We start from the raw sequence: 13,554 nt of genomic DNA, 5'->3' as shown, positions 1-13,554 counted from the left end.
TTGGAGCCCAGAATATTTGCCTTCATTCCAAAACACCTCCTTTTGAACCACAGAGAGTCATTGGATATGGGAGTTGTTACTGGCCATGTCTACTCATGAAATTCTCTCATATCAGGAGAATCTTTGGTTGCCTTCTAGAGCACCTTCCCAGTAGCTTTGGACTGCTGTGGTGGCTGTGCTTAGTGGGTTTTTTTTGGTTTTAGAGTCTTCTACATACTCTGTTTATTATTACTATGAAAGACTACACAGCCTGAAATCATCACCTTCCTCTGTCAGTGTCTTCAAGGAACACTAGTACAATCACAGCGTTCTTTGAACAGGCTATGTGAATGTCTGTAATTAATCATATTTTTTTGATAGATTTCATAGTTTTGAGAACTTTGTAATTATTTGTTTAACAAAAGGAGTGATACTTGTTAGCTGTATACAGTGACTAATGTGAGGCATTTCTCAGATATTTCTTCATTTTATAGCTCATGTAGCTAGTTTGAAAGTAAATATTCTTATTGTTCCCCTTTTCCATCTTTAAAATAGCTAAAAGACAGACTTGAGAAGGGTCCCTACTGTGTGAATACTTCCATAGTTATGTGAGTTCAAAGAAAATATCACTATTTCCATTATTCTGAAAGGGGAGTTTAGAAAGTGGAAATGGAAAATAGAACAGGCTTCAACTTTCTCTTTTAATGTCTATTTTCCTCCTGTGGATAACTCTTCAAAAAAAGTGTAGGAAATACAAAAATTTATTCCTACACACTTGTAAGGATGTAAATTAAGATGCAAAAATAAGCAATCATCCATTATAGATGGAAACTGGATAAGATTAATAATACTTAGGAATGCTATATTTCTCCACAAATTGTATAGTACCTTTTTTACCATGGAAAGTAAGTAAAATGATTCTGGAGTGGAAAACAGATGTTCCTGTAATGGTCCTGTAATTACAGAATGTTTGAATTGTCAGTAATATCAGGGGGTAGGGCTTCATGGGTTTCATACTATTTTGTGATAAACTGTAATTCCCATATTCTTGATGATTACTAACATTATTTTCATGCACTTGTATTATAGTTGTGCCTGTAAGACTTCAATAATGAACACTTCTTGCTTGTGGGACACTACACCCATGCAGCAGAGAGAGTCCCCACGTCTGTGAGTAATCACGTTGTATCAGGTTGGCATGGCAAGGTTTTGGTAGTGGGGGGTCTACAGGGGTGGCTTCTGTGAGAAGCTGCTAGAAGCTTCCCCTATGTCCCATAGACCCAATGCCAGCCAGGTCTGAGATGGACCTGCTGCTGGTCAAGGCTGAGTCCATCAACAGTGGTAGTGCCTCTGGGAGGACAGATTTAAGAAGGGGGAAAAAGTTGCTACGTGACAACAACTGCAGCTAGAAAGAGGAGTGAGAATATGTTAAGAGAAACAATGCTGCAGACCCCCAGGTCAGTGAAGAAGGAGATGCTCCAGGTGCCGAGCAGAGATTCCCCTGCAGCCCGTGGGGAAGACCATGGTGAGGCAGGCTGTCCCCCTGCAGCCCAGGGAGGTCCACGGGGGAGCAGATCTCCACCTGCAGCCCGGGGAGGACCCCACGCTGGAGCAGGGGGATGCCCGAAGGAGGCTGTGAGCCCATGGGAAGCCCACGCTGGAGCAGGCTCCTGGCAGAACCTGTGGCCCCGTGGAGAGAGGAGCCCACGCTGGAGCAGGTTTGCTGGCAGGACTTGTGACTCCGTGGGGGACCCACGCTGGAGCAGTCTGTGCCTGAAGGACTGCAGCCCATGGGAGGGACCCACACTGGAGCAGTTTGTGAAGAACTGCAGCCCGTCGGAAGGACCCACATTGGAGAAGTTCATGGAGGACTGTCTCCCATGGGAGGGACCAAATAGTGGAGCAGGAGAAGAGTGGGGAGTCTTTCCCCTGAGGAGGAAGGAGCGGCAGAGACAATGTGTGATGAACTGACCCCAACCCCCATTCCCCATCCCCCTGAGCTGCTCGGGGGGGAGGTAGAGAAAATCAGGAGTGGAGTTAAGTGTGGGAAGGAGGGAGGGGTGGGGGGAAGGTGTTTTAAGATTTGGTTTTATTTCTTATTACCCTACTCTGATTTGATTGGTAATAAATTAGTTAATTTCCCCAAGTCGAGTCTGTTTTGCCCATGACAGTAATTGGTTGAGTGATCTCTCACTATCCTTATCTTGACCTATAAGCCCTTCATTATATTTTCTCTCCCCTGTCCAGCTGAGGAGGGGAGTGACCCAGCAGCTTTGGTGGGCACCTAGCCTCCAGCCAGGGTCAACCCACCACACATGTTTAAATTATTACACTTTGCCTGCCATGGTCCAAAGCTTTCTCTATTCCCTGCAAATGAATGAAGTGAAACTGGATGACTGAAATTCATGGATATAATGAAGTTAATGAAATTCATGTGGATATAATAATTAAATTTGGGGTATAACTTTGTATATTGCAATTACAGACTTACCCTCCAAATCTGATCAAGTAACAAATTTATATATTTAAGTCATTAACACTTTTTCTAGTTCAGGAAAAAAACCTACAGCTTTTCTGTCATCCAGCCCTCTCCTCCTTAAATAAATCATCTGACTAAGTCTTTATTCTAATATGTAACATTATTTTCCTTGTTTTGCTCAGAAAATATAAATCACAAAGAGTTTTGGTGTGGTTTATAAAGAAGAACAGTTAGTTGCTTGGCACAGCTAAAACTAAAGCTGAATAGACTAGACAAACTTTCTACCACACCAAAAATCATAATTTAACATTGGCAGACATTGGAGTCTCTTCTGAAGTGGATATGTTTATGCAATTCTAGGTCTATGATGGATCAGCAAGTTTGGTGGAAATTCACCAGTTGAGGACATGACCTTGTGATTTGTTGAATTTGTTTTATTCTTTCCAAATCAGAAATATTGGATTAAAGACCCTCTGGCCTGAGAAATTACTTTGACAGCCCTCATAGAGGTAGGCTTGCCTTTAAAAAAATTAAATTTTCAGTTCCTTGTGTAAAATAGGAGGTAGTTTTCCAGAGAAGTGGAAATGGCTTTTTTTTTCAAAGAAGAATGAGAACCTCTAGATTTTGAAAAGATGATTGCTTCAGCTACAAAATGTAGTGCTAAAATGACTGAACTGGATTGTGAAGTATTGATAATAAAGCAGAGAGGAATTTTTGTTTGTTTTAGCTCATTCCTCTTCAATTTCTGTTATTTCTGTCAATATTTACATGTATTAACTACTTAAATATTTATAAAATGTGTTGCTATCGCTTTTACTTCATAGGTTCATCCAAATATTTAATTAATTGATTTTGATAAAGTGTTATAAATTCAACTGTATCAACAGCACAGACTCAGTTACCATGTGGCACAACCATTACTAAACCTATACCCTCAGAACAGAAGAGAAAGTATTGTCTTTAAATATGCATGCTTACAAAGTAATGAGTGCAGTTGATCTTCTGTGATCCCAGAACTGATTATCAATGCTATTATTCTGACTGTTCTCCTGAGAGGTGTTGTACAGCAATATAGACTGCAAACTTTTTTCCAAGTCAGGTGTGGTGTGCAAGGTGAAGGCAATGAGTCAGTTTTCACCTGACGTATGAACTTTGGTCCATTGATATCACAGGACCTGTGTTTGTTTAAAGGTCTGTCCACTAGTCTTTTTTACATGGCTTTGCCACAGTTGTCTGAATGTAATTTTCTACATGCAATTTCCATGTTTTTTTGCTATGTGCTGTGGTGTCAAACATACTTGATGCAATGGTAGTTGAATGATATGCATTTATGTGTTTAAGTTGAAATCTACTCAGTACAGAGAAGTCAGTGGTCCCTAAGGATCCACAGATCCTGATAAAACAGCTTGCCGTAGACAAGCTCAGCTCTTAATTCATTATTTCTTACCATGAATCAGGGTAATATACTTTTTCCTCAGAAAACATAAAAATAGGTTTTCATGTTCAAGGGTACTGCATTTTAACAGGAGAAATGCCTTAAAATGGCCCAAATGTTTCCATGTAGCTGTTACTGTTAAATACTGGAAACATGTTTGTTGGGAAGAGGCAGTATGTGCTGTCTTTTACATGTATTAACAACACTTCTCCAAACAAATGGTGCTCTAATAAATAACTATATCAAAAAATTATTTCATCATTCATTTTTACATTCATCAAATAAATTAGTTCCTTAATAAGTAAAGCTTTTCTCCTTTTACCTCATTTGTTAATTTTCAGAAGCTATAACGTCTGAACTGTGTGATCTTTTGAACACAGCAAGTGATGCCACTACAATACCATTATCTCATTAGTAAAAGTACCATTGCTTTGAAACTGGGTTTTTTCCCCTTTATTTGACTTTATTTCAGAGTCTTCATTAGCTGAAAAACAAAAATAAGAATATTATTTTGAATTGCATGTATATTACCATCCCTATTCCTGTTTCAGGCATAACAGCCACAGATAAATGTTTGATACATTAAACAATCCTAAATTACAAATATTTAGATGGCAGCCTCAAGACAATGCCTTTGCTAACGAAGAAGACTTTGAGTCACAAGTATTCAAAGGCTGGAAATAAACAGGATCTCTTTGAACTAAAACTCTGTTTTATTGAGGAAGACATTATGTCAAACAGCTGTCTACATATTTTCTAGGCATTCATTTTATGAATCATCATTTCATATAATGGATATTTTACTATCATATCCATAGGATTTTCAAGTTGTTTGTTTCATGTAATAAAATTAAGTTCTGGTAGATTTTGTTGCAAAGCCATTCAGAGTCTTTTTTGTGTAGATTGGAGGCTAATCTTGATTTACAACCCACGCTATGAGTCAGTAAAACACTTCTGTTTCCATGCAGAGGAGGCCAAGGACTGGATGAAAAACATTGAGGATGTGGTATAAAGGGCAATGGTCTAGATGCAAACAGGGAATGCTAATAAATAGTTTTGTAATGAATGTGTGGATTTCATGGCAATGAAAGCAGGTTCTTCTGTAGCTTCCCCATTAGAAGGATGTTAAGAAATATGTTGCACTCCATCAGCATTAACATAACTCATAAAAATCTAGCACAAAAAGAACTTGCTATGCTGCATGTTTTCAGAATATTAATATGTACTAAGTACATTTCAACAGAATAGAAGCTTTTACAAGCCTTAAAAGGTTTTAAAGCTGACATTATGGTACCACTCTGTGTTTCAAAAAATATCAATACAACAACAACAGAATAAAGATAAAAATCAACACTTCATGTTAAAAATATTAAGATCAAATTAAATTTCCATGAATAATGCGGATATTATTCTCACTTTTTGAATCATGTTCCTTCTTTAATCACTTTGATTTCATGGCACATGGACTTATCATTAAGCCTTTATCTTCTAAAACTTGGTAATCTCCTTCTTTTTTCTTTTTGAACTGATCTTAAAGATATCACCAACTGTTTTTAATAGGCTGGTGTTAGGCTAAAGAACATTGTACTAAACCCATCCTGTGATTCAATGGCCTCAGGAAGACACCATTGCTCTTGCCTGTGTTTGTAAAAAGGAGCAAAATATTGCACACTGTTTCTTGTGCAGGATTCATGTGTTGTACAAGGAAGTTTGGAAATCATTGCCTTGTACCCTTCTTTCAAGTTGTTACTGACCTGTAGTTAGGAAAAGTGATGTCTATTGCTGGGTTTGCATTTAGGGCCTGATCCATTAAACACAAATTTTCTTCCATTGGCTTTCATGTACTTTGAGTCATGTCCCCCTCACAGATGTAAAGCTCTCACAGTTAATCAACTTTTAAACTTTTTTTTTTTTTTTTTTGCATGAAAAGGTTGTACATACATATTGCAGTTAAGAATTTGATACTTAAAGGAATTTATTAGAAGATTTTTGTAAATACTGACACACCAAATTAATAGTCTGGTTATTATTCAATGATTTCATTTTGTGTTTAATACCAGAAAAAAAGGACACTATAATAAAAAAAAAATCTAATCATCCACACAATCTCCTTGCTAAGTAACAAATACTGTTCTGAAAATAATTTGTTTTGGAAGTAGTGGTAAAGCTAGAATCAATGCTTTAATTTCTTCCCAGAAAGAAATATTTACCTAGGAGATCATGAGGTAAATTTCTTTGCCTCTCAGAGATACATATAAAATTTTATATAGCTCCTTATCTTTGTATAAAATGGCATGACAAGTTTTTACATACATAAAACAACATGCCACACAAGACAACAAAGACTGGAAAGCATTTGAGGTGTCATTTGCTTAGCCTGGATCAGGTGGAATAGGAAACTGAGACTCTTTTATATGACATTTTTATCTGTCATGGTGTAAAGTGCTTTGTAAAATAACACTTATGATTTCTACCAGTAAAGAAATACATTATGTGGAATGATGCTTTCAGAAGAAATGAAAATCAGTTTCCAATTAAGACTAAGTGCCATCACAGACGTCTCCAGAGGTGCTCTCTTTGTCTTATTGATGCACTGCAGATGTTCTGCTCAGGCTGAGGAAAGGGTGGAAAATGCAGATAATTTCCCACAGTGTTGTTATGCCTTTTTTTTTTTTCATATTGTTAAGGGCTAACATTGCCATCTTATTACCTGCATTTCCCATGGAGAAATAGATGTTTTAAGGTCTTCTTTTAAGAAAGGAGAGAAAAGGGAAAGAAAAGAAAATTTATCATAAGCAAAGAGTTTTTGTCCCAAGAGAGCTTTTACATGTTAGAAGTGACTGTTATTGCTCTTGAAGTGGAGAAATGCAGCACTGTATTTCAAAATTCATGGTTCATATTTTCTCAAAATCCTGGTAAAGTGCACAAAATCAATATGGAAGGTCAGTGCAGCACTTCTGGGATTAGAATATTTACATTTATGAAATTGGTATTAGGAGTCTGCTCTGCATGGACACCAAATTATTTTACAATATCTCCCCAAACAATTTTCTTTCAAAAGGACTGCAGGTGCCTCAGCTTGACTCTGAAAACAGCTGTTCCCTAAACTAAGCTACTCAAAATACTCTATTTTCTAAGGGACCTCATCAGAAATCCAGTGTGATCATAACTTGGCTTGAAAATTCTGTTCTTCATTTGAGGTCCTTGGTGATACATGGTATACGATAAAACCCTTGTGCTTCAAAAGTGCAAACTTTGATCTAGATCAATCATAATGGCAAACAAAGTAGATTAATTCTGTGATGTTTGCTCGGTTATTCAAACTCAGAGCTTGGTCCAGTAATTTTATGGGACAAAATAAAGATTTAGCTATCCACACCTCCACACTGTAGCACTGATATAGTCCAGCTATTCCAGACAGTCATTAGTTTAGTCCAGCTGGTTTTGGACTGTTCTTTCCAAATCCAAATAGTATATATGGTGCCTGCAAAGACAATTCTGATACTCACAGATTAGCCAAAAGATGATTTTTAAAAGAGGTTCTACCTGTTTTGTACATTTTCTTTTATGCTCTAATTTTTCACTTTTTAATCTAAACTCTGTTCCGTGATAATCTGTCAACGGCTACTACTAAATGAGTCTTTTCTCCAAAGACAGTCACAGACACTATAAAAGCCAAAGGGTGTCCCAGTCTCCCTGGATAGCACTTTGCCTAGATCCAAGCAATGCCATAGTAATGATGTGGCCAGGTTTGGCATTTGCATTGGCATGGCTGTATTTTCTTGGCCATAGTTTATGTATGCTATTTGCCCTCATGGCAATTTCACTCACCCAGTGCCAGGCAGTCATGTTAGCTATGGGTTGGAAAAACAGTGTGCAGACAGAGCCAAAACCATCATTTAATGTCAGGCCTCACCAAAGCAAAATCAGAAATTTCTGCAAGCAAATGTGGGTTTACCAGTTCTGCTGCTTCTGATGGCAGTCTACCATTTCTGGACATCTGACTGTCCAGATGGAGATGCTGGAAAGATGGCTAATCCTTATAAATTAACTGTATGGCATATGTGCAATAGGACCAAGTGAAATGGAGCAGCAGCGTGAGATGGATTAATACTTCCTACTGTTGGCGACTGTGGAAATGGCCTCCTGTTTGTTTTTATTATTCTCAAGAAAATACAACTTTACATTTCAGAAATTTAAAAAAATACAGTGAAGAAAATAACTACCTAATTTTCTTGAATTTTAAGAGTGTAAGGAGTGGTGAAGGCAGCAGTTTCAGGGAACAATTCTTCTCATCCTGAAGTAAGATAATTCCAGCATTTTCATTTATCATTACTTTAGTCCACAAGGCTGGCATGAAATGCCACTTTATCTAGTACTGGTTATGCAATGGCAAAGAAAAACATGGCTTTCTTTTTTCTTTTATTCTAACTTCCTTTGATCATGTTTCCTACTTCCAATTTCATCTGTTCCGTGAAACCTAAGAATCCATGCATTAATGCAAAAGCTTTCTACAAAATCTGGGAAAAAGAAAAGCCAGGTGGTACTTAGCAAGTTAAAACCACATCCAGCTGAAAAGTATTCTCTGGCTGGAAATTATATGTGCATCAGTAGTGATTAGCATTGGATTATTAGCTTAGGTAAATTTATATATAAAATGACTTGTTTTCAACCAGTGTTTTTGTCCCGATTTTGTTTTCATGGTGAAACAGAAATCAAGGAAAAGATGCTATTTTTCATTAAAAAAATTTCTTTCTGATGGTGTTTCAATCACCCTTTAAAATATATTCCACCAATTTATCCAAATTTTTAACTAAATCAGGAGAATAAATTATATTAAAACTATTTTCCTTGACTTTTGAGAAAACTTCACTTGGCTCTACATAGAAACTTCTCAAGACCTACTGTCTACAAATGTCTAGCCTCCTTTCTTGCAGCTGTAAGATATTTTGTCACAGACGTGCACATGGATCTGTCTGTGTTGGCGATATTGAGAAAACAGACTAATTTGGCTTGAAGAAAACTGGAAAAAACATGAGCACTGACGGAGGCTGATAGCCAAATACAAAATGGTTTACAGATTATCACAAACGCATTGCCAAAACGTTAGCTGCCAAGACACATAAATTGTGTTCCAGGCTCAGCTGATGAATTTTATGTTGGGCTGGGCCAGCTGTCTTAGTGAAACATCCTAACTCTGTGCAGTGCCCAAATCATCATTCCCAAAGGACTGAGTGTTGACATTTTTGTTTGGATACAGAAAGGCCATCAAAGCCTGGCAAAGTGCTGTGAGTGAAACTGTTATCTCCGGATGGTGATGTGGCCTGTTGTCGCCTGTGAAAAGTCCTGAATCAGCAAAGTCTTCCTTCAGGCCTTCTTGTAACACCATAACAGGCAACGAACGCCTATGACTCACGTCCAGAAGAGTATCTATATCCCAATTAGTATTTTAAGAAACAGTAAAAGCATAATATTGTTTATACCGTGCTAGACTGAAAGTCCATCCAGCCCAGCATCGCCTCTCCAGAAGTGACTGCTGGCAGATGCCAGGAGGAGGACATGGAAGAGATCGGGTGTTATATGATACAGCTGTTAGCTGGATTTTTCTTCCACAAGTGAATCTGGTCACTTTTTCAATCCATGTCCACTTTTATCATCCACAATGTATTGTTTCAGGGAGATGACTAGTTCCGTTGAATACTACTTGAAATATCGCTGTTTTGCGTTCATTTAAAAATGCTTATGCCTGATTCCATTTGATAACAATTTTCTCAATAAATAACAAATAAAATTAGAGTTTATTACAAAAAAACCCCTGGATTTATTAGTTTCCACTTTAGGACATTGTAGAATGAAATTTAGAGTTCAGACTTAGTCTGTTATACTCTGTACTAGAACTTTAAAAGTTAGACCTACAGCTATGTTTTTTTGAAGCACCAGAGTCTTTATTAGTTGTATTGTTGGGTTTTTCCCTTTTTTTTTATGATCAGTTCTTCAAACCCAGGTTTAAATTATAACAGTAATCAATCCATAACATGTTTTGTTATTGAACATGAATTCTGTTCTTATGTTTTATCGTCCTTGGGATGTATCTGCTTATGGTTATACAAAGAGGTATTTCCCTGCTCACTGTAATACCTAACATATGACACTTAAAACATCATGTAAGATAGAAATACCCAACATCCCCACTCAGCAAAATCACCTTCAAATAGAAAAAGAAGAAAGAAAATAACTATGAAGCTATCTGAGTGAATGATGAAAACTTGCGCCTCCTTTTCACCATTTGAGGAACATTGTGTATGATCAATCTGTCATCAGAAATTGCCTGCTGAGATTCAGAGAAAACCACACTGATGATGAATACTGATTTGCAAAAATGTTTTGGTGTCTGATCACATAAGCTATATAAACATGGGTCTGCTCAGACCTTTAATATGTTGAAGGCCCAAAACAAAGAAAAGGCTTGAAGGACTGGGCCATGTGCTCATGAGTGAAACATGTCTTTAACTTCAAGATGATGCCTGTTCTAATTCCAAGACGGTATGCAGTACTACAGGTTCTTCATGAAATAGCATATCTTCTTCCTATTACATCTTCCCTAGAAAGTCAACAGGTGCATTGAATATAAACTAGCGTGGGTACCTCCCTGCAGCTTCCAATACTTTCATGTCTCTTATTTATTACTCACTATACTGCCTGCACTGCAAAGCTGTGAGTTATTAGCTATTAATAGTAATATTATTTTGCAAAGTGATAGAACTATGTACAGTCTTCTTGTGCTTCATCTTCCATAATTCCTGTATGTATCTATAATAATTGCTTTGAAATTCTTTTCTTGAGGAAAAAAAAAAAAGCAAATCCATGTTCCTAGTGGTACCATCCCGGCCATGTGTACGGTACTCCTGCCAGTTCCTTGAAACAGCATTGGTTAGAATCACACCTTCCACCTTGCTAAACACTACCAGAGATGATAAGCTATGCACATAAAATCCCCTAAGTGAGTTTCCTTAATGAATTTTTAGATTATCTTTCCACCTCTGAATTAAAATGTACTTATTGTAAATAATAGCTCCCCTGCCTTTCCTGGGCAAAGCAGAGAGCATTTAAAATTTGATTCAATCAGAGTGGAAACAAGTATGGATATGAAAGCTGCTGTTTAGAGGAGGTAGAACCATTCCAGATACTCAGCGAACATCACCAATGATGGTGCTGTTTTGCAAATCTTTCTTTGACTAATCTGATAACAAAGCATTACAAGCTGGCAGTTGTGTTTGTTATAAGAGTGGAAATGATTTTTTCACACGATCTCATTTTAAGTATCATTTTGTTTTGTTTTGCTTTGCTTTGCTTTGGTTTTACTAGATCTTTTTATATTTAATTATATTCCAGGCCAATTTTTTTATGGGGTTCTGTAAATAAATACTAAGAACTGCATCCTAGAAGGTCTCTAGCAGAGATGTTGAGTTAATGGCTTAGGGAAGATCAACAATATCGAATGCTGGTGAGATATACTTTAATTTTGTCCTGCTCTCAATGACAACTGGGCTACGTAAGGAAGCAGAAGTTTCATGTGCTCCAGGAGGCCACTGTGATTTAAGAGCAGAGGTGCTATATATGGTAACGACACAGTTGGTAGCTGACTTTGACAGATATTGGGAAGTACAGTACGAGGGAAGATAAAATAGGTTCCCTATGTTCTGTTTGGAAAGACCCCCAACAGGAAGCTATAGACAAGGCAATAGACGTGAATAAACAAGAATAAAATCAAGCCATTCACCTTATAATATGTCTTTTCTAACACTTGATAAAATTTTCTCAAATATTCTGTCACTAACTTCAGAAAGTTTCTCTTTTAAATGCATAATTTTAAAAAAGTGCAGATTTACATGCAAGTAAATTCCAACAAGTCTAAGACTGTGGCTGTAGATCAAGTCACTTTAATTTTAACAGATTGTATTTACTGTTGTGGAGACATTTATTTCAAAATAGACATATGTTATTATCTTCAAAAAGGAAAAGGAACACTTACACGTGTGTATATATGCACATAATAGTAGTTTATAGGCATACCTAAAAACTAAAAGATTAATGAAATACCTCTTACCTTTAGCATGACGCAAAATGTTGTGGGAAATTTTAAACGCCTACGGGGAAATGAGGAAGTTCAGTCTATCTTGCAACAACTTTCTACATGCTTCAAGGAAATTATGCTGAAAAAAATGTATCCTAAAGCAATGGTGTCTTAGCATCAGATTACTCTCTATTGATTGCTTTTCATATTAATACTACCAGTATTGATAATATTTAATATTTAATATAATTAAAAGAGTCTTGTTTCAGTTTTGATTAAAAATCTAACACTCTTTCTTTCTTAAAGGTTAATACTTAACACATTTTCTTGATTATTTTGTTTTAAAAGTTCACTTCAATAAAACCTGTGAAGTGTAGATTGGCCTTTTACTTCTCTTTCACTTTTTCCCTGGAGGAAAGGAAAATGTTTTTATTCTGTACTAAACTGTATTGGAAGTGGAGGTATCAGATACATCAATCAAGGTCATGCAAAGCAGTGTTCCTCTGCTCATATATTCAGTGAAATGTGTTTAAGTGACAGACACTTCACAGTGACCAACTCTTCTGAAGGATCTGTTCTTACACGCATAGCAATGTTCCTTGAGGTTTGTATGTTACTCTTGCCTGTGCCTGAAGATATGAGCTTCTTAAGTAAAGCTTTATTGACTGTATAATGTTTATCACCATTCACTCAGGACCAAATTGAATCTGCGTTTGTGTCCTGTATATGACATGTCATATAATTGAGCTGCTTCACAATGCCTTAACCTGATGCTATGTTAGAATTACAGTCTCACCCTCAGGTGGGTTGTATATACCATTATTGCTTAAAATGCTAATAGTTGCAACTGTTGTTTAATGCCTGGAAATCAAAGCCTGTTAGATGTGGCTCTATATGTTCAGTAATGTTTCTCGACATACCACAAGTATGAAAATGCCGAAGCACTGTAGTGTATATTAAATAAATAAATGTGTGTTTTCCTGTGCATTGTTCCATCTAGTGCATGTATACATGACTCAGACAACTCTCTGTGGCTTTAGAAAAGATAGAGTCCTTTAGCAACACATCAGATCACTGAGCAGCTCTGCACCTGCGAAGAACTGCTTGGATAAATTGCTTGCAGAACAAGAGATGTGAGACTAGCCTTTCGAAGCTGTACTTGGCCTTTGGGTACACCTTAGACATGCAACTGTCACACAAGAATCCCCATTGCAATCTCATTTTTGATAAAAAGAGTCAGGAATAAAGGGATACAGCAGTCCAAATACAGATGATCGGAAAATCAAGCCTGCAAATTTTAAGAGAATCCGTTAATTTTTTGCTATTACGTTTCTCCGTTAGAATAATAAACAAAAATATTTGGCATGATATCACCAGGAACATGGATTTGCTTTTTGTTTCTTACTAATTAAATATTTTCAAGGCATTTATTATATATTTGCACATGAATTATAGAAAATGGAAAAAAAATAAAAATTACAGTATGTAATGATGTTCTTGCAAATCTTCCCATAGTTAATCTCATTTATATTCTCTTCCATACTACAAGAAATACAAAAGTCTACATATAGGTTACCAAATGGGAAA

Source organism: Aquila chrysaetos, chromosome Z, assembly GCF_900496995.4.
Source record: "Aquila chrysaetos chrysaetos chromosome Z, bAquChr1.4, whole genome shotgun sequence".
Taxonomy (NCBI): Eukaryota; Metazoa; Chordata; class Aves; order Accipitriformes; family Accipitridae; genus Aquila; species Aquila chrysaetos.
The sequence above is the reverse complement of the archived record's forward strand: the minus strand, read 5'-3'. Positions refer to the sequence as shown.